The 20,889-nt window shown below is 39.6% G+C and overlaps 1 protein-coding gene across 1 annotated transcript in view; it reads left to right on the top strand.

Annotated features, from left to right (window-relative positions):
• Positions 1-15,219: 15,219 nt before the first annotated feature.
• The window catches only part of LOC127578674 (double-strand-break repair protein rad21 homolog), a 53,251-nt gene continuing 47,581 nt past the window's right edge, over positions 15,220-20,889 (top strand). Inside the window, exon 1 of the mRNA XM_052030949.1 lies at positions 15,220-15,312. The gene's annotated coding sequence lies outside the window, so the exon portion shown is untranslated. The remainder of the gene's footprint in view (positions 15,313-20,889) is intronic.

Genomic DNA, 20,889 nt, shown 5'->3' with positions numbered 1-20,889 from the left:
CTACTTTTTTCTAGTGAATGTATTGCACTCAAGACATTTCCTTTAAGAATAGATAACATATTTTGTACAGAGGGAGTAATTCCATATGGCATTTACAATGTGCCTTTTTAATCAAAAACAAGATTTGGCTGAACTCCTGCACTATTAATAGGGAAAACAAAATAACCCCTTATATTATATTTCCACTGTTTATACATTATTTTATGATACAATGATAAATATTATTTCTGACATTTTTGATAGAATACCATGCATTTCTGAATTATATAAACATATATTTCTGGGGAGGGCAAATGCTTATCAGAGGAAATGGTGCCCTGCACTATTCTCCTTTAATACCCATTATGAACATTTATTATCTACTGAAATTTTGACTATTGTTCCCAGGATTCAGAACTCCTACTGAGATTAGATAGCAATGGCACCAGACTATCAAGTTTCTGCGAAAATATTTTATGTGGAAACTTCTGGAATGAGATTATTATTTACATGAACATTTTCTCACTGAAAATAGCACTGAAAATATGTTTTAAGGCTTGTCTTGTTTGACATTTCCCTTACTTAAAATAAATTTTGTAAAAACAGAACACCTCAGAGCTCTTACAAAACAAGAAGAATGACTTTCTTCCAGTTCTATTAACAGTACAGCCATAAAGTTAAAATGATTGCAGAGACAGAGAAATAAACTGAATCCATCAACTACATGTTTGCAGTGGAAAAAGGAAAAAGAATTACATCACTGTTTAAGGGAACACATAATAATTTCCTATAGTAATTGTTTCCCAGTGTACAGAGTCTCCTGTAACCAGACAATAACATTCCAAAGCAACATAGATAACCTACATAAGTATTATAGTACAGAAACAGACCATTTGGCTCAATATATCTATCCCAGTGATTATGCTCCACACAAGATTCCTCATTACTTCTTTTCACTTTGTCACCATATCACTCTGTTTATTCCCGCCTTTTAGTACTTAACTAGTTTTCCTTTAAATGTATTCGTGCTAATCACCTCAACAACCTTATGTCATATAAAGTTTCATATTCTAACTAGTTCTGGACAAAGATGATTCACCCAGATTCCTTTGTGATTATTTTATATTTATGACTGCTAGTTTTTGGCTCCTTCGCAATTCTAGCCACTTGAGCCACTTCATAATCTTAAAGACTTCTATCAAGTTTCATGGCAGCCATCTCTTTTCAAGAGAAAAGAAAACCAGTCTTTCGAATCATTCCTTCCCAATTGTTATCTTTTAGCTTTCGTATCATTCCAGAAAATCATTTTTTCTCTTTCTTCATTGAACGTGTTGCACTAAGTTTCAAATGCTTTACAAAATCATAAAATATAAAACTTAAAATGTAAAACACTAGTGCCCAGAAATTAACCCCATTGGGTAGTGTTAAATGTTACAGTGATTTACAGGTACATAAAGACAACATCTGCGTTTGTGCATGCTCGAAGTCCAAGCTTCAAGCCATCATTGAGTCATTCACTGAAGCATATCAGAGGATGGGCCTTACAGTCAATATCCACACACAAAGGTCCTCTACCAATCTGTATTCCTTGCACAATGCTGTCCTCTAAAAACAAAGGTTCATGATGCAATCCTGAATAAGGTGGATCACTTCTCATATCTTGAGAGCCAGCTCTTGGCAAAGACAAACATTGATGATGAAATTCATCATTGGCTTTAATACCAGCACACCCTTTGGTTGATTCAGGAAAAAGGTATTTGAAGATCAAGGCCCCAGACATACTAATAACCTGGAAACACAAAAAACTAACAGTCTACTTGGCAGCAGTAATCCTTGCCCTTCTGCATGCTTCTGAAATCTGGATTACCTACAAAAGGCACCTCAAGGCCCTTGACAGATGCCACCAATGCAGACTCTGCAAAATCCTCCAAGTCCATTGGAAGGATAACCACTCAGCATCAGTAACCTCTTCCAGGCCGACATCTCCAGCATTGAGGTGCTAATTACATTTAGTTGGCCTATTGGGCATGGTTATGTCATTCTCATAAACAATATGAGACACAATCACAAGGAAGGTGTGCCAGCGCCTTTACTTTCTTAGAAGATTAGGGAGGTTTGGCATGTCACCGAACATTCTAACAAACTTCTACAGATGTACAGTTGAAAGTATCCTGACTGGTTGCGTCATTGTCTGGTATGGCAATTCAAATGTGCAGGAACATAAGAAGTTGCAGAGCATAGTGGACTCAGTCCAATACACAGGTACATCCCTCTTCACCGTCAGTAGTATCTACAGGAGGCGCTACCTCAAGGAGGCAACATCTATCATCAAAGATTCCCACCATCCAGGCCATGCCATCTTCTCGCAGCCACCATTGGGCAGGAAGTACAGAAGCCTGAAGTCCCACACCACCAGGTTCAAGAACAGCTACTTCCCTTCAGCCATTTTGTTCTTGAACCAACCTGCACAACCCTAATCACTACCTCAGTATAGCAACACTATGACCACTACACACTATAATATACTTTGTTTTTTTTTGTTCTAATTGTGTTCTTTCTTCTAAAAAATGTGTATAATTTATATCTAATTTATGTTTTTCTCGTGACTGTTGTGCATTTGATGCTATGTGCCTAGAGTGCTCCACAAGTAAGCTTTTAATTGCACCTGTGCATACATGTCCTTGTGCATATGACAATAAACTCAACTTTGATTTTGAGACTGTGAAAAAGGACATTCTATTCTGCCATGGCAAGAGATTACTAAAAAGAAAAAGGAGAAGATTCAAGAATGTTATCAAAGCCTCCTTGATAAAATGCAACATTCCCACTAACTCTCAGAAATCCCTGGTTCTGACTGCTCCAAGTGCAGAAGGAGCATTCAGAATGGCATTGAGAACCTCAAGTCCATGCATCAGGAACACACAGATGCCTTGCATAAATGGCAGAAGGAGTGCAGCAACTACAAACTATCCACTGGCCTGTATTGTCAGGCAACTCCTGTCTTATCTGTGGAAGAGTATATGGTTCCTACATCGGCATTATCAATCACCTCAGTGCTCTGTATACCAGAGTAATAACAAGAGATCCTCCATTCTAAGGAACTGCCTAAGAAGAAATAGTAGCCACAGCACATTATACTCTGCTTCCTAAATTCAACACACTGAAGTAAATTAAATGAATTTAGGAAGCAAAGTACAATGTGCAGATACTACTCTATAGCATGAATTTTGTATTTCCAATTCAGACAAATTTATCTAGAGCTCTTGCAAATACTGAAGCTCTCCAAAACAACAGGAAATATGAGCACACATTGAATATTATTAGCACTTACATATCATTAGTGACACCCTTAGGGTTGATATTAATTAGCATCACTTGAGTAAATATTAATTGAACTGTTAGCACAGTGTAACCTTCTTGATGAGCACAATGCAATACCTATTTCAATATGACATCAGCAGAACACAGAGCAAATTGGATTCCTTGTCTAAAACATCCAGACTTTTTGGTCAGGTCCAATCCTACAAGTCAGGCATATACGTTCTCAATAAGCATTAACATGCTAAAATAGCTACATGGAAGCTTTAACATTGTGAGTACAGCGGAGGCCAACATATAGGTGCAACTAGTGATTAGGAGGGCAAATGGAGAGTTAGCCTTTTCTTATGAAAGGATTTGATTACAGCAGTAAAGAAATCTTATTGCATTTGTATAGGGTCTAAATGGGACCACACCTTGAGTATTGTATATAGTTTGATCTCCTTACCTAAAAAAGGATGGACATACCATAAAGGGAATGGAGTGAAGATTCACTAGACTGGTTCCAGGGATTGCAGGCTTACTATATGAGGAAAGATTAAGTAGACGAGGACTCTATTCTCAGGAGTTCAGAAAAATGAGAGATCTCATTAAAACTTACAAAATTGTTAAAAGGCTTGGCAGGCTAGATACAGGGAGGATGTTTCTCCTGACTGAGGAGTCCAGGACAAGTGGGTCCAGTCTGAGAATAAGGGATGGAGTCTTCAGGACTGAGCTGAGGAGAAATTTCTTCGTTCAGTGGGTGGAATTCTCAACCACAGATGGCTGTGGAAACTCAGTAAGTAAATTCATTCAAGACAATGATCAATGGAATTCTGGGCAGTAAGGGAATCAAGGGATGTAGGGATAGTTCCAGAAAATGGCATCAGCCATAATCTTGATAACCAGTTTCAAATGACCATATGGCCTACTCTTGTTCCCTTTTCTTATGTTCTTATGTTTATCAAACAAAATTTGACATCAAGCCATTAATGAAATATTAGGGCAGAGACCAAAACAATGCCAAAAAGGTAAATTTTAAGGAATGTCTTTAATAGTGGAAAGGGAGATAAATGGCAGGAAGGTTTAGGGAATTTCATAACCTAGCCCTTAGCAACTGAGGGAAAATGGTGGAGTCATTAACTTTGGGGATGATCAAGAGGCGAGAATATGAGTTCAAATATCTTGGAGATATACAAAGCCAAAGGAGGTTACAAAAAAGGGAGAGATGAACGCAAGGGAAGGGGATTTAAAAGTAAATACCTGAATCTTCAAACTACTATGTTGTTAAGCAGGAGCCCTTGTTGATCAGCATGAGGGTCTCAACAGCAAACGAGCTGAGCCATGTATGGGTCAGGCAATGTTTCAAAGATGGAACTAGGCGGTCTTTACTAATGACATAGATATGTGGCCTGAAGTTCAGCTCAGGATTTACTATTACATTAAAAATGAGAATAATCCGAATCAATTTCAGACAGTTGCCAGGGAGAGGGATGGAGTCAGTAGCTAGAATTTGTGTTGGGGTCAATGACAATGCTTGGCTTGGCCTACTCAAAAGATTTGGAGGAAATTTCTGCTCTTGCAGTATTGGAAGGAAGAAAAGGAGGCTGGCAACTTAGAAACAGTGGAGGAGGCACAGCAGGTGATGGTGAGGTAGAACTACATGTTGTCAGCCTTACGTGTGTACATCAATTTCAGATGGTGTTGCTGAGGGATAGCATGTAGATGAAAAATAGGATGTCTTCTTTCAACATAGTTTATGGCATCCATTATTCTACAACATATGCAAAACAACATTTCTTATATAATTTCTTCACAGTTATTTCTAAAAAAAGAAATTTGTTAAAAAGATACAGTGCATTAATAACAATGAATGAGTCAGCTGCATATACTAAGTATGTATTGTGAAAAATAAATCAGCTTAAACACATTCCTTTATATTTATTAAAGATACCATATCTATATTCTAATAACTGATTTCTACATCTATTTAAGAATTACACTAGGCCAATTTGATCTCTAATTGCTTTCCTCCACCTGGCAAAAATTTATTCCTTGTACATTGAGACTGCCACATTTTAGGTAACCTTGGTACACCAACTACATTAGGTATCTGCAATAATATTGGAATACTGATTCTATATTCTAATACTCATATTCTGCTGTGGCATCATTTCTGTAACATGGGGGATAATTTTGTCTTTGTGTGATGGTGTAAAATAAATGATAATGACTCAGCAGCCTGTTTATTTCTCTCCTGAGTTTTATTCCAAGGACTTTAAAAATGTCAAAAGACGTAAAACACTCTGCTGATTTTGCACTATCACATAAAGTCAAAATTACCCGCTGCCTCTTGGTGAGTAATAAACTTCAAAGCTCAGAGGTTATTAAATAGCTCATATATTTAAATACCAGTTTAGCTTACTGGTGACATTCTTGCCAAAGTCATTGATTAAAGCACCACTCCACAATTAGCAGAAACTAACTAAAGGAATGCTACATTCTCAGAGGTAATATTTTCTGGATCAGGCACTAAAGCAAAAATGTGTCTGCCATTGAGGGTGGATGCTTAAAATCCCATGTCAATAGAACATAGAGCATAGAAAATAAACAGCACAATTAATGCATTTACAGTATGTTAAGGATGTAAGAATCCAAGTATCCTAGACAAAAAAAGGTCCCTCCATCTAAGCTATCATGATCATTGATAGGTGTGAAACCTTTGTACATATGCAAACTCATTCCCTACAACCAATGAATTAATTCCACGTGTAATTCATTTACTGTGAGATGCTTTCGGACAGCCTGAGAACATGAAAGTTGCTATATAAATGTATTTTCTTGAAATTCTAAATAAAACTTATTGGCCCAACTCATCCATGCTGACTGTGCTGCCCAGCGAGCCGGTCCTATCTGCCCACGTTTGGCCCATAGCCTTCTAAACTTCTCCAATCCATGTACTTATCCAGATGGATCTCAAAGTTCTTTAACAAAGCCCCCGACTGTTAGTATCAGAATTTTGCACTTTATTATTTGTTTGTTAACAAAAGACTGAACTTTTCTTGAATAAATAACTATGAAGCAACTTGTATCTGACTTTACCACATTAATTCCTCCATTGATTAAATTCTAACTGTCAGACCTGGATAAGTCTAAGTCCTGGAAATTGATGTAGTTTTAAAACAGGAAAGTAGGGGACTCAGATCACAAAGCATCACCTGTTCATACTGTTCCAGAGATCAAATGAAATTGTTACTCAGTATAATTGAAACACAGTCATTTCATTGATCCAGAATTTGGAGAGAGTGATGATTCTGGTCACATCTAATGACTCCCAACAACTTTTAAAGGCTAGGTGCAGCTTGGGTACCCAGGTACTCTAATGCCATTATGGAAGTTTTCACTCTGATGGCCAGAAAAAGTTTTATTCTCCAGAAGACAATGGTAAGAGTTATCTGAAGAGATGAATGAAATGATCTTAGCTTCCAAAATATGGCTGCAATACTGAAAAGATCAATAAACACACTCTATCTTCTCACACCAACAAACTCATTACCATTATCATTCCCTTCATTCTCCTCTAATCACTAGTCAGCACATCCCACCACCACCATCTACTAAAACCCTAAGTTCTCCAGCCCAGATTATGTACATTATGTCCACATTATTCAGGCACTGCAGGCATATTTTCAAAACAGTACAAATGCTATACCTAATAGTTTCCATTCTTCCTTAACCCTGGACATAGTATGTGGCCACTAACAATGCCTAAGGCCACTTCCAGGCCCTTCCTTGCTCAAGGAATAGGTCCTCAATATTTCAGACAGCGGAGTAAGTCATGGCTGTGGCAAGTAGCAATGCTGCAAGGGACATCCTGAACAGCTTCCTCACACTATACCCATTATCTCCCTTACTATCATCTTGCTCTGTGAATGTTCAAACATAATTGGGACCAGATGGGTCTTCTTTGCTCTGAGCCTTTCATGTTTCCATCATCACTGCTTCTCTCTCACCAGCATAACATGCTGGTGAAATATATAACTCATCTACTTCTTCACACATTTTCTCACTAAGACAAAGGCTCTTTGAAGAAGCATTCTGATTTCCAATTGACCCTTGTAAAAATGAGTCCAAAAAACTGGACATTTCTACTCATGTTTTGATTAACTAATAATCCTGTTCCTCTGTTGCATGTCTATGTGATTGGTTGGCTTAACTGTATCTGCAACAAATGCTAGTTATACATAAACATGTCACTATAGTAACATATCTCTATGGTAACCCATATTTGCTAGTCAACATTGTCTATTGAGATGCCAAAAGAACAAAGTCAGACTCATGCACTGTATTGCACAGCTGTTGCCACAACAAATGAACAAATGCTGCTTGTAATCTAAATAAGTTTTTATTACAGGTGTAGTAGAGGCATTGCCAGTAAGTTTTATGGGCTTGGCAAGAAAATTAAGATATCTGGTTCTTCTACATTCCCTGCCCTCAGTAATAATGAAGAATAAGCATTGGAATTTATGGCACAGAATAAATTCATTTGACCCATTGTGTCTGTGCCAGTCAGTGGAGAGCTACCAGCCTGATCTCACATTCCAGCTTTCAGCTCTGTAACTGTCTATGTTATGGATCTTGAAGGGCAGATCTAAGTACTTTTTTAAAGGAGATCATGGCTTCTGTCTGCACCACCTTTTTAGGAAGTGAGTTCCAGACGTTCATTACCATCTGGGTGAAAAAAAACTGTAATCGTTTTACATTACTTTAAATAGTTACTCGTTTCAAAGAAAAATAGATCCTTTCTTTCTATTTTGTCTGTTTCCTCATAATTTTCCACACTTCTATTAAATCTCCAAAATCAAATATTGTAGGTATGGGAAACCTGAAATAAAAACAAAGTGCTAGAAATATTAAGAATGGAATGACAAACAGAACTAACATTTCAGGTACATGTTCATTTCAATAAAAGGCCATCAATCTGAAAGACTTTCCGTTCCTCAACAAACCCTGCCTAATATTCTCAGTACTTCCAGCATCTTTTTGTTTTTTATTTTGACTTAATCTCTTCTCAGCTGTCTGTATTCTAAACAAAACAGTCTACCCAATTGTCCTCTATAGCTGTAATTCCCTTGTCCTGGTAATATCCTCATAAATCTCTTTTGTATCTCTTTGGTGGTAACACACGTTTAATGTAATTTGGTGGCCAGAAATAGACACACTATTTAACAGTGTTTAGCATAAGTTCTTGGAAGGAATAAAGTTGGAGATGTTCAGGTCAGCTGGATCAAAAAATTAGGTGTACCTGCACCATTATCTATTAATGCTCCTTGCTCCACTTGAGCTGCTGCTAAATATTGAACTGCACATTGCTAATGCATTAATTTCTCTTCTGAATGCTATAAGACTATCAGACATAGACTGACAATTTGGCCCATAGGTGTAATTTATCTTTTATGTCTACTCCATAGGAACTCCCTTCCACCTGTTTTCATATAACTCTAAAAGTACAACCTTCATTTCCTTTCTTCCTAAAATCCACAATTGTTCTTTACTTCAACTACTTCTTGTGGAAATGAGTTACACTGGCTTCTGGGTATTTTATTTTGAATTTATTAATTACTATTTTAAATTTTGTAGCCACTGGATTTTGAATCCCCCACAAGCAAAACTATTTTCTCTATTCAGTTTCAGCATTCTCACCTTTTTGCTCAGTTTATTTTTTTCTAAGTTATCATATTATAAAGATTGTGTGAACAAACACAGGACAATCCAAAGGAAAATGTGCTTTCACTAACTTATTCCAGCTTCATCTTATTTATTCATTTATTCATGGTATTTAAATGGAAAATAAATAATCTAACTGTTAAGGTTTGGTGTATCCAATGGATTGTGTCTTGAGTATTTTTTCAGTAAATATGCTCACTGATGTCTATTCTGCCCATATAAGCGACAAATTGTGTGTGATCTATTTAGTCTGTGAAAAGGCAGAGCTCTTGGTGCTGTCTTCATAATTCAACTGTGACATTTCATATTTGTTCTAAGATATAATTCTGATAAGTAAACACTTGTAAATGACAGCAGAATGGTATTTTAGCATTCCAAACCAAGAATGTCAATCCTTGCTGAAAACTTAATTTATCTTTCAGCATTTCTAAATTGCTTCAGTGAACTCCTTTAAATTCTTTAGATCTGGCAAATCCAAAGTTATCCAACAACAAATTTGAGCAATTAGAATAAGCCATTCACACATTAAGTCTGTTTCTGTTATGTTCCCATTAAGAACATCAAAAGTAAAATTAAGTGTACACCATACAGTCCTTTGAGCCTACTCCACCATTCAATATGGTTAGCACCACTTGAAAATCTTGAGTCTACTTTCTTTTCCTATCCCCACATGCCTTTATTCCCTCATTGTAAAATATATCTACCAATGTCATTCTTGATTATACATTATGAATGAGCTAAGGTTAAAGGTAATAGGTAAATAGAGAAGACTGAATGGATGGAACTCTTTCCAGTGCCCTGGCTACTTAGCAGTGGTCAAATTACAAATAGAGCACAGAACACTTCCTGCTACCTCGAGCCACCTTGACTTTATGGTAATATTTTGCTGTCAAGGATGAGCATATACTACACCTACAGTACTTGGAAACTTTTGGGATTATCTAACTGAACCCCACTGAAAAATTAAAAAATAAGTTCCCCCAAAATCCTGCAGCATTTTACTCTTATGATTCATTATTGCCATTTAAGCCCAGGAACAAGGAATTAGGGCACACTTCATGAGATCTGCACACCATTAGGGAATGGAAAATGGAAGAACAGCTCTTCCTCTCCAGGTAGAACACTCCAGGTCTTTGGAAACTAGCTGAGTGGTTGATGTACCACCTGTTGTAGGTGAGTGACCTGGAACACTTCCGCGTGACTGGAGCCCTGGTAACCCATAAAACACTAGGAAATCTGTGGCAAATCTCAGATGTGTTCACTTGGTCTGAGAAAACATTTGTCGCACCCAGACAAACTTTAACTCAGACGAAGTCAGATAATGTATGTACCTAATTGATTCCCTATATGTTACTTTATTTTCTGGCTGTGAAGGGTCTCCATTGTATTAAGCTTGGTTGACCCTATCAGCAATAACACAATTGCCAAGAATCTGTCGGCATTGAAACAATATGTTTTTTTTTACATACTGACTTCAAAGAAAAAACAAAACTCCATGCAAGGGTCTAGCACTCTCAGTGCCATTGATTTTACTTTATAGTGATTACTGACAGCCATTAATCCAAAAGGAACTCTGGCATGATGTCATTAAATTGCCACAATGACATTAAATCTGCTGAGCAACTATGATGTTATTAAAATGGTAGAGCAGCCAACGCATTGATGAATTCCAGGAAGGAAAAAGTAAAATTTGTATTAAGTTTAAATAAAGATGGGAACATTCACAAATGATTGAGGTAGAAGATGAAAGTTCGTGCCAAATCATGCTTGATCCAACCTGTCCCCTGTGCTTGTTGCCTTCCACCATCCCCCCATACACACTTTTTGCAGCCACATGACTTTCAATGACCACAGATCCTTGGTTCCACTGCTGTTTTATGACACCAAGCAAGAGGAGATGGCTAAAATCAGCTGAACAATATGAATATTAAACAAATTAAACATTATTTATAAACATATTAAACTTGTTAGTCAATTAAACCCATAAATATACAGTGAAATAAAGAGAAACAATAAACTTATATAAACTTACTTTTCCACTTAAGGTTGGCTCCCCATTGAGATGAAGGGAGTCAGGCTAGATACCTCAGCTATGCTTGAAGAAAGGCTGAGGGACCAGTATCAAGTGTATCTAGCCATGTAACAGAGTATACTATGAACCATATCCAGGAGTAAAGTAGAAGGTCGGATGTTAGTGCAACCGATCTCCAGTGCATTCTGTGCTTCTGTGCTGCAGCAATCCCTGGCTAGCTGTCAGTGTTACCAGACTCTCAAAAGTGAGTTTTGAAATAAAATCTGGGGGAATTTATAATCTACATATAAAAATAGTTTTTAGGACCACCAAAATTAATTATGTGTTTAGAATTTGCACAGTACTTATGGCTTATGATATACAAAGTTCAATTAGATCTATGCAAAAAAGTGGATACTTTCAGATGATTTTACAGTGAGGCTGTTTCATTAATATCTTAAGTTTATGCCAATTTAACCGATTTCCTGTGCTTTCACTAGAGAAGGTTGCATGCAACACAGCCTGCAGGAGAGGACTGAAACAGTGACAAGGAACTTTGAGAGTTCTGTGTTAAACTATGTGTACAAGTAAATCCAAAACTCATTGTCAATTTCAAGGTGCAATTAATGACACTCTATGCTGATGATTTCAACATCATTGCTAGTGCAAAGTCTGGGGCCTTTTATAATAGTGAGTTAACATCATATTTTAACTCTTATGCAATTAGCTGGATTAGCTGCAGATTTACACAAACAAGCTGCATTTTGAAATACATGAATATATTTCCATAATTAATCATAATAATGGTGAATACATTAAACCACAAAGAATGTTTGTAGGTTTTTCTGAGTTGACGTTAGATCAAAACAGTAGATCCAAAATATTTACATCTATTGAACTAAACAATCTTTCATTAAACAATTGGTCAAAAGTTGTTATATGTCATTCTGTATTTCCAATATTTTGTTCTTAGTGTGCGAGGAAGATTAACAAAGCTGCAAATAATTGACCGTTTCCGTCACCCTGAGATGGTGTGAAGTGGTTCTTGAAGCACTGTATTGATTGTGGCAACAGCTTTTCTAGATTGGCTTCTTAAATTCAGACCCAGAATCAATGAGAGGTCAATTATATGTGTCCAAGTGAGGATGGTTTGTTACTTGGAAGGAAACCTGCAGATGATCCCATTTCATGACTACGGTGAATCTTTTTGTTAATACAAGTCCTGGTGTTGGGAGGTGCTGTTGAAATGATGACGCTCGGTTTTAGATAGTAATAAACACTACATTTTCTAAGAGAATCCACAGAGTTAATTTAAAATATAACCTGCTTTGTGGGATCTTCCTCATTGAATGAGTACATCTGCTGCATGTAGCTGGCCATGAGCCAAACACACTTAGGGCTGGTTATAGGAACAGGAGGGGCTGGTTTCAGCGTGTGGATGAGAATGATATTGGGTGGGAAAAGCTTTTTTGAGCGAAAGGAGAGGGTGGGATTTTGGTAGGCAAGGAGGGGGGTATTTGGCTGATTCAAGGAAAGGTCTGATTTTGGAGAAGGGGAGTCTTCTTTCAGAAGGGTGGATGTTGGTCTATTTTTGGGGGCTAGGAAAATGTGGGTCTGGGTTTAATGGGGAGGTTATAGGATTTGGTTGATGGGGAGTGAATTGGGTTGGGGGTTGATTTTGGGAAGGGGGTGCTGATTTTGGTGGAGCAAGATTGTTTTTGAGGGAGTGGTCAGAACTATTATTTTAGTGGGGAGTAGATGGTGGGTTGGTTTTGGCAAGATGGAGAAGTATTTTTTTTGACATGTTTTGTAACAGTACAATTCAATGTATGTAAACATTGAGTAAAGGCAACACTTTTTTATAATTCACCAGTTTAAGACCACTTTCAGGTCTGCTTATACAGCCATATTATTTTTGCTGTTCACTCGTCCACCAGAGGGTATTGATTACAACGTACTTCATTTTTTCTCTTGCCCTTTTATTTGGATAAAATCATGCAATTATTGGAATCTAAAAATTATCAGTTCTTTTTTAAAAAGTCTTACACTGCAAATAGTTAACAACATGCCAAGTGAAAATTGTTTTCAATGCAAACTCTGCCGTCAAGTTGACCTATTGCCGCATTCTGAATCCTACACTATGCTGCTTGATACTGACTAGTAGCACATTTTGTTTGACTCTTTTCTTCTTTAGGAAGCACTATATTGCTTTTATTTGTTTGCCTTTGTTTTGCTGTTCATTTTGATATTGTTGCCTTCTTAGTGTTAAACAATATAATCTAGTTAGATACCAGCCATTGTCCATTTACCATTCCATTATATTGCTATTTAAGAAACAGCAACAACTATTATAACTAGCATTTGATATATACTCACTGTCTAACAGAAGAGCATTGAACATGGTATGTGGGGTCAAAATCCATGATTTAAATTGTTGAATGCACCATCTTGAACTAACTTCACAGCCGCACATCTGGCCCCCTGCCCCAGCTGTTGATTGGTAAGAAGGTGGGATTCACATTCTATAACATTATATTAGTGTAGGGATGTCCATGTGGGCACATGGAAGTGGCTGTCAATCAACTAACAGTAGGTTTGGATCAGAATAGGTTGGATGGCAACATTATCATACATTCTGCACACATTTGGTATTCTACAGGTTTAAATCATCATTCAAATTATGATACAACTGGCAACAGTGCTGGGGAGGGTGTAGGCTGGTTTCTTGTAATTGAGTTTGATAGGGATGATTTTGGGAAGGGCAGGGCTGGCTTTTGATAGGGAGGGAAAAACCAGGCTGGTTTAAGGGGAAAGGGTAGAGGGGCTCGTTTTGGGTAGAGATGGGGCTGGTTTTGGGGAAGCAGAAGGGCTGGTTTAGACCAGAGGAACGGGGTAGTTTTGGCAGGTGGGGCTGGAGTGGTTTTGTCAAGAGGGGCTGGAGGGGATGAGGGGTTGGAGCTGGTTCTGATGATGTGAGGGATTGGTTTTGACATGAGAGCCATTGAGTCATATTGCATGGAAATAGGCCCTTAGACCCAGAGTCCATGCTGACCATAAATCACCCATTTAAACTAATCCTACATAAATCACATTTTTAAAATTCACATCAGTTCTCCTAAATTCTACCACTCAGCTACTCTAAGGCCAATTTACAGGGGCTAATTAACAACTTGTGTTTGGGATGTGGAAGGAAACTAGAGGGCATGAAGGAAACCATACTGGGGTGGTTTTCCCTTGTTGGTGGAGGGAGGTGGGAGATAGGGCTGGATCTGACAGTAATGAGGGGGAGAGTGGTTTTGCAGGAGTAAGAGGGGGCTGATTTTGTCTGTATGATCATGGGACATGTCTTGGGAGGATCCAATGATTTTGTGGGTTAAGGTTTGGAAAAAAGAGGGGGTAGTTTTGGTGGGATGGTTGGGTCTAGTCAAGGGAGGTGGGGTGGTTTTGATGGGAGTGGGCTGGTTAGGGCAGGAGGTGGGTCTAGTTTTGGAAAGGAGAGAGGCCAGTTTTGGCCAGGGAATGAGAGAGCTGGTTTGGGGGAAGGCTGGTTTTGGTGGGAGTGAGGAAGCTGTTTTGGGGGTGGCTTTTGCAGGAAGGATGGATCTGGTTGAGGAAGATCTGGTTTTGGGAAGAGGTGTGGACCCGATGGGGCAGGATACTGGTTTTGGCAGGAGGGGGGTCTGGTTTGGGTGAGGGCTGGTTTTGGAGGGACGAAGAGATCTAGTTTTAATAGGAGGGCAGAATCTAGTTTTGGTGGGAAGGAGGGAGCTGGTTTAGGGGAGGGTGGGCTTTGGAGGGAGGGATCTGGTTCAAGTGAGGGTTGTGTTTAGAGGGAGGAAGGGATCTAGTTTTGGTAGGAGGGAGGAATCTAGTTTTGGTGGGAGAGAGGGATCTGGTTTAGGTAAGGGCTGCGTTTAGAGGGAGGACGGGATCTAGTTTTGGTGGGAGGGAGGAAGCTGGTTTAGGGTAGGATGGGCTTGGGGGGATCTTGTCTAGGTGAGGACTGCGTTCAGAGTGAGAGGGAGGGATCTGGTTTCGGAGGGAGGGCGGGCAGGTACTGGCGGCAGAGAGGGATCCGGTGGGGGGGGGGGGCGGTTTTGGCGGGAGAGCGCGGGCCGGTTTTGGCGGGAGGTGCCTCGCGCCCGCTCTGCGCCAACCGCCGCCGCGCGCGCGCGCTCTCCCTCCACCTCCAACCGCCGCCCCGTCCGTCTCGCGAGATCCCGCCTCCCTGAGCGCGCGCTCCGAAGGCGGGCTGTGCGCGCCGGCATCGCCTCAGGGCGAAGGGAGAGCGGCGGAATGTAAGTGCGTCGTGAGTACGGTCCACCATCGCCGCTGGCTCCTTGTAATCCCCTCACTGTTAAGGCGAGTATGCATGGGTGCGCGCCCGATTGCGCATCGTTTTCCTCCCTAACCCGACAGAGCAAAGGGTGCATCCATTGCACGTTGATGAATGCAACCTGGCGGGAATGAATTGCTAGAAAGGCAACGGGTGGAAACGTGTCTGGTGCCTGCCTTCGGCCAGCCGTCGTGGGTTGGTGCCTTCTCCATCTATAATGCGGCGTGGAACCGCAGGGAACTCGGTGCAGATTTCCCCAATTAGGATGCAAACTTGACTGCAAGCAATTATGAGCTCGGTCATTGCCCTTTGCTTCCCCCCCCCCCCCCCCCTTAAGTGAAACGTTGCATAAGATAAAACTCACGGGAAGCTTTATTGCAGGGCGGGGGTTGCCATGCTGCTACGTTTTGCATTATTTGGGGGGGGGGGGGGGTTTGCATGTCTGGGATGGTACAAAGTGACCCAGGAGGGCGATGATGGCACTGAAGCTGCAAGGTGTGACTCCCTGTATACTCCGCCAATCCCCCACCTCCGAGCTGGGATCCCACCAGATGCACCTGAAACAAAGTAAAATCTTTGGCACTGCAAACTGGACTCCATAATAAATCTAAATTTATAGCTTATTCGTGTAACATCAGTGACGAATGCTGCAACTGCAACAGTGATTTTTGAGTCATTATATTAAATTGGAGAGAAACAGCAAACGTTGCAGGGAATGGCCCACACAGGGTAATAGCAGATATCACCAAACGTGTTAGTGATGTTTCATCTGAATCCTTCCAAGAGATCATTTTCTGCTGAGTGCTGCCATGTCATGCTTATTGACGTGGTGCATTACCACATCAAGATCTCACAGTGCTTCAGACCAAGAATTGTTTTTGAAATGCTCCACTTACTCAGGTAAATATCTAAACAATTTTGCACTAACTCTTCAGTCACCCTTGATGTTAATGTATATTTTATGAGGTTGGTTGAAGATTCAGACCATGTACAATTCTTCAAGTATAGTGGGACCTCAACCTATAGTTAGATAGACAGTCAGAGTAAAACTGCGATAATCTGCCATCTCATTGGTTGGATGGTTTGGCATCTGGCTCATGGGTTGCTGATTCCTGCAGTCCCTTCAATACACTGGTACCCCTGCTCCCTCTGAAACACTGGGTTTCCTGTTCCAGTGCTTCCTTTGACATGATGGAGCCCCTGTTCCCGTGCTCTCGCGGATTCACCAGGATCCCTGTCCCCATGGCCCCTCCAATGCACCAGGAGCCCTGTTCCATGCTCCCTCTGACATACCAGGGGCCCCAGTTCCCATGCTCCCTCTTACACACTGGGCCTGTTTCCATGCTCCCTTTAAATTCACCAGGGTGTCTTTTCCTGCACCCTCTTGAAACAAGTTCACAGGAAAATTTATTGCACAACATCTAAAATATATGAATTAAAAGGTAATAATGTCCACTAGTCCAGAAAATCTGCCAGTAGCACCACCAAAGTACCAGTTGTTCTGGATTAACAGAATACTGTAATATATCATCACATGTAACAGAGGGAATCTCTAACAATGCAACATCCTCTCGTGTCTTGTACTGAGTGCCAGATTGGTTTTTACACAAATTCCAGTATAATTTGGTAAATTGGTTAATTATTGTCACATGCACCAAGGTACAGTGAAAAACTTGTCTTACATCCATACAGACAATCCATACAGATCAATTTATTACAACAGTGCATTGAGGTAGTACAAGGCAAAACAAAAATAATGCAGAATAAAGTGTTAGTTACAGAGAAAGTGCAGTGCAGGCAGACAATAAGGTGCAAGGGCCATTGTGAGGTTCACCTCATCATACTAGAGGGTCATTCAATAGTCTTACAACAGCAGGATAGACGCTGTCCTTGAGACTGGTGGTATGTGTTTTCAGACTTTTGGATCTTCTGCCTGATGGGAAGGGGGAGAAGAGAGAATATGCGGGGTGGGTGGGGTCTTTGATTATGTTGTCTGCTTTCCTGAGGCAGCGAGAAGTGTAGATAGGAGGGGAGGCTAGTTTCCATGATGTGCCGAGCTGTGTTCCCAACTCTGAAGTTTCTTGCAGTCACGGGCAGAGCAGTTGCCATACCGACCCATGATGCATCCAGATAGGATGCTTTTTATGGTGCATCGATAAAAGTTGGATAGGGTCAGAGGGGATATGCCAAACTTCTTTAACCTCCTAAGGAAGTAGAGGTGCTGATGAGCTTTCTTGGCCGTGGCTTCTACGTGGTTCGACCAGGACAGGCTATTGGTGATGTTCTTAAATGATCTTGAATACAGTAAGTTGTATTTTCAAGGCTGAGATTGGTGATTTTTTGGTTCTTAAGGTAATCAAAGGATATTAGGAATTGGGTCAGAATGTGAATGAGATGCAGGATTAGCCATGATATTACTGAAAGGTGGAACAGGCACCAGGGGCCTTTGGGCCCACTCCTGCTTATGTTTTTTATGCTGTTCAAGTCACTGGCTTCTGCTCCAGAGGAGACAGAGCTGCCAACTTGGTTACATTATAAGTACTTGAAAACACATTTTTATTGAGATTGTCTACACCTCTATAATAAAACAGAAGTTTTGCATTTGTATATGCTGCTATTTTGCTGACTTGTGTTCTTTCCAACATTATTACTTTGCAGTGTCACTGACAAATTCTACTTCCAAGGCTGTTGGCTTCACTGTCAGTTCACACCCACATGATACCCGATAGCAGCGACGTGTAGAGTAATGGTTCTTCCAGTTCATTTCCAGTTTCTTAATTATATCTCTCATAAATCCCACAACATGAAGTGACCTTTTCAGCTTATTAATTAAACCCAGTGCTTTACACAACACCTAATGTACTATTCTCTCTGGTGTTTGTAGTTCCTGTTCCTATCAGATCAGAATTTACTGCAAATACATTTTGGTGGGTCTATGGAGGGAAGTTGGGACAAAAGTTTTAAACAATTGCATTGTGTATTAATTCTTTCTGGAAGATGCAGTGGAAATTAGAAACAAGTGAGAAGGATGGGCCTATTCCAATAACAAAAAATGTGTTATGGCATCAAGAACCTGAATGTATGGCAACATGGCTAATTAAAACAAGAGAGGTAAAGAAGTGCCTGAATGTCCCAGGCCAAGGGATGAGCAAACTTTGAAATAGAAATGGGTGTGATGGAATTTTTTGAAATAAAATTGGATAAAATATAAAAACAAGCTGATAAGTACTTATTAAAATTATAATACATTTTGCTACACCAGCCCCAAGATGCAGGAGGTGTAATTTGAATTTGCTGAAGTTTCCACTATATTGTGGGATTGAAGTGAAAATAGGATTTTAAAAGTAACACATTATTTAGGGTAATTCCAGGAGTGATAACATATAGGAATATCATGAAAGGAGGTCTGATTTGGTTGTGCAAGATCTATCTTTCATCTCACCTTTCTCCCCTTATCTTGTTTTACTCCCTCCTTGATATGTACCTTGCACTCTTTTTCTTTTCTCCTTTCTTCTCTCACTTCCACGTTGCTTTTTTCTCTGTCCTTCCTTGGTCCAGTTATACCCCTACCCTCCAAATATGTTGAACTTGAATAATAGAGACACCAGAGACTGCAGATGCAGGGAGCTGGAGCGAAAAAACAAGGTAATGGAGGAACTCGGCAGGTCATGCAGCATCTGTGGAGGCAAAGGGATGGTTGACGTTTTGGATCGAGACCCTGCATCGGGACTGAGAGTATAAGGCAGAGATAGTCAGTAGAAAGATGTGAGAAGGAAGGGTGAGGCAGGAGCTGGCAAGTGATAGGTGGATCCAGGTGAGGATGGGCAGATGGAGCCAGGTGGGGAAGAGGGGGGTGGAACCAGCGACAGCTGGGAGGTGAGTAGTAGAAAGATAAAGGACTACATATTATGGAATCTGAGAAGAAAGGAAGGTAATGAGTGGAACCAGATAAGGGAGTGATGCTGGGCAGATCCCCTTTACACTTTGAGTCCTGATGCAGGGTCTTGACCCGAAACATCAACCATTCCTCTAGCCTCCCCAGATGCTGCCTGACCTGCTGAGTTCTTCCAGCAGCTTGTTTTTTGAACTTGAATAATACCTTTGTTCTGAGTTGTCTACATGCAAAGCCACTGGCATTTGACAGGTAAAATAGGTTGAAGTAGGTATATTACTTTGTCTCATGTTCAGTTGCACATAGACAGTTAAAGGCTAAGTGTTGCCTTTAAGTGAAATAATATTTGAGAATCAGGATTTAATTGAGAACTGAACATATAGTAGTGAATTGGACCCATTTTAAAGCCATGTATTTTGTTCATTTTTATATAATATTTTCATAATTAAACATTAAAATGTACAGTAATTTAACAAATAGAGTTGCTTGGTGCAGTAAGTTGCTCCGCAATGCAGGCAGGTCATGTGCAAAACTGAGGTACCTTGGTGCTGCCACTGATGCTATGATTTAGTTACAGTTTACATATTTACAATTGATCTTTAATTAATGGGGGAAAGGTTATAAAGCTGAACAACTGGAACAAAAGCTCAGCAGGAAGTGCATGTAAATATTTAGTTTTAATATATTTAATGTAAATAATTTCTCATGGTATTGTGGATGAGAATGGAATACCCCAGTGTTCAAGTGAAGGAGGGATAGATCCTAGGAAACAGTTAGACTGCACTTGTATTTACACAGTATGTCCACTGGCTTAATTATAATTCAGCCAGTTCACGTGAACAGCTTACATTATAAATGTGAACTTGGAATTTTAATGGTAAAATTGATAGGAAGCACACACAGACCTAAAAAATAGAAATATAATTGGTAAGTATATTTGTGTTGAAGTAACATAAACTAAACTTGCCAGAGCAAGGCTGTCAGTTTTGGAAATGGGTGTTACAGCCAGCATTTATGTACCATTCAGCTTTAGTGTGATAACATTCTTACTAAAATGTTGCTAGAATTAACTTATACATTAGTTAAAAAAAAGCTTGCTCTGATTGAGATTGCCAATAATTACAGAGTTATATGGTTTGTGCTTTAGATTTGCGGTAACTACGACTAGTACAAGTATTTTGCTTAAGATTCTAACACAGTTGTATATTAGAATCTTAAGTCTTAAGATTCTGTCGTGAACTGACTGAAAAGGCTTTCATCCCATCAATCCAAATTGAATTTATATTTGCAGTTGAAAGAATATCGCTAACTCTGCTGCCCAAACACCATTCAATATTATTTATAGAATATTTTTAAAGAAATATATCAGGAAAAGTTCTAATTGGCCTTATTAAAGAAGTGGGTCATATCTTTGAAAATAAAAAATGTAAAGGTTTTACTACAATGAGCCAGATTTTGCTGGAGTAGTTCTTGTGGTGATTAACCATTCATGGTGTATTTCTTTCCTGCCACAATTTACTTGGTGAGTTGGCATTTTAATAAAGACTTTAATAAAAACCTGGCATTGTTGTTTTCAGCAAAATTGCCTGGAAATCTTTGCCCTTCATTTGCAGAATGCCGTGTACACATTTTTAGAAACCTTTTGTC

This window comes from Pristis pectinata, chromosome 16 (genome assembly GCF_009764475.1).
Source record: "Pristis pectinata isolate sPriPec2 chromosome 16, sPriPec2.1.pri, whole genome shotgun sequence".
Taxonomy (NCBI): domain Eukaryota; kingdom Metazoa; phylum Chordata; class Chondrichthyes; order Rhinopristiformes; family Pristidae; genus Pristis; species Pristis pectinata.
The sequence above is the reverse complement of the archived record's forward strand: the minus strand, read 5'-3'. Positions and strand labels throughout refer to the sequence as shown.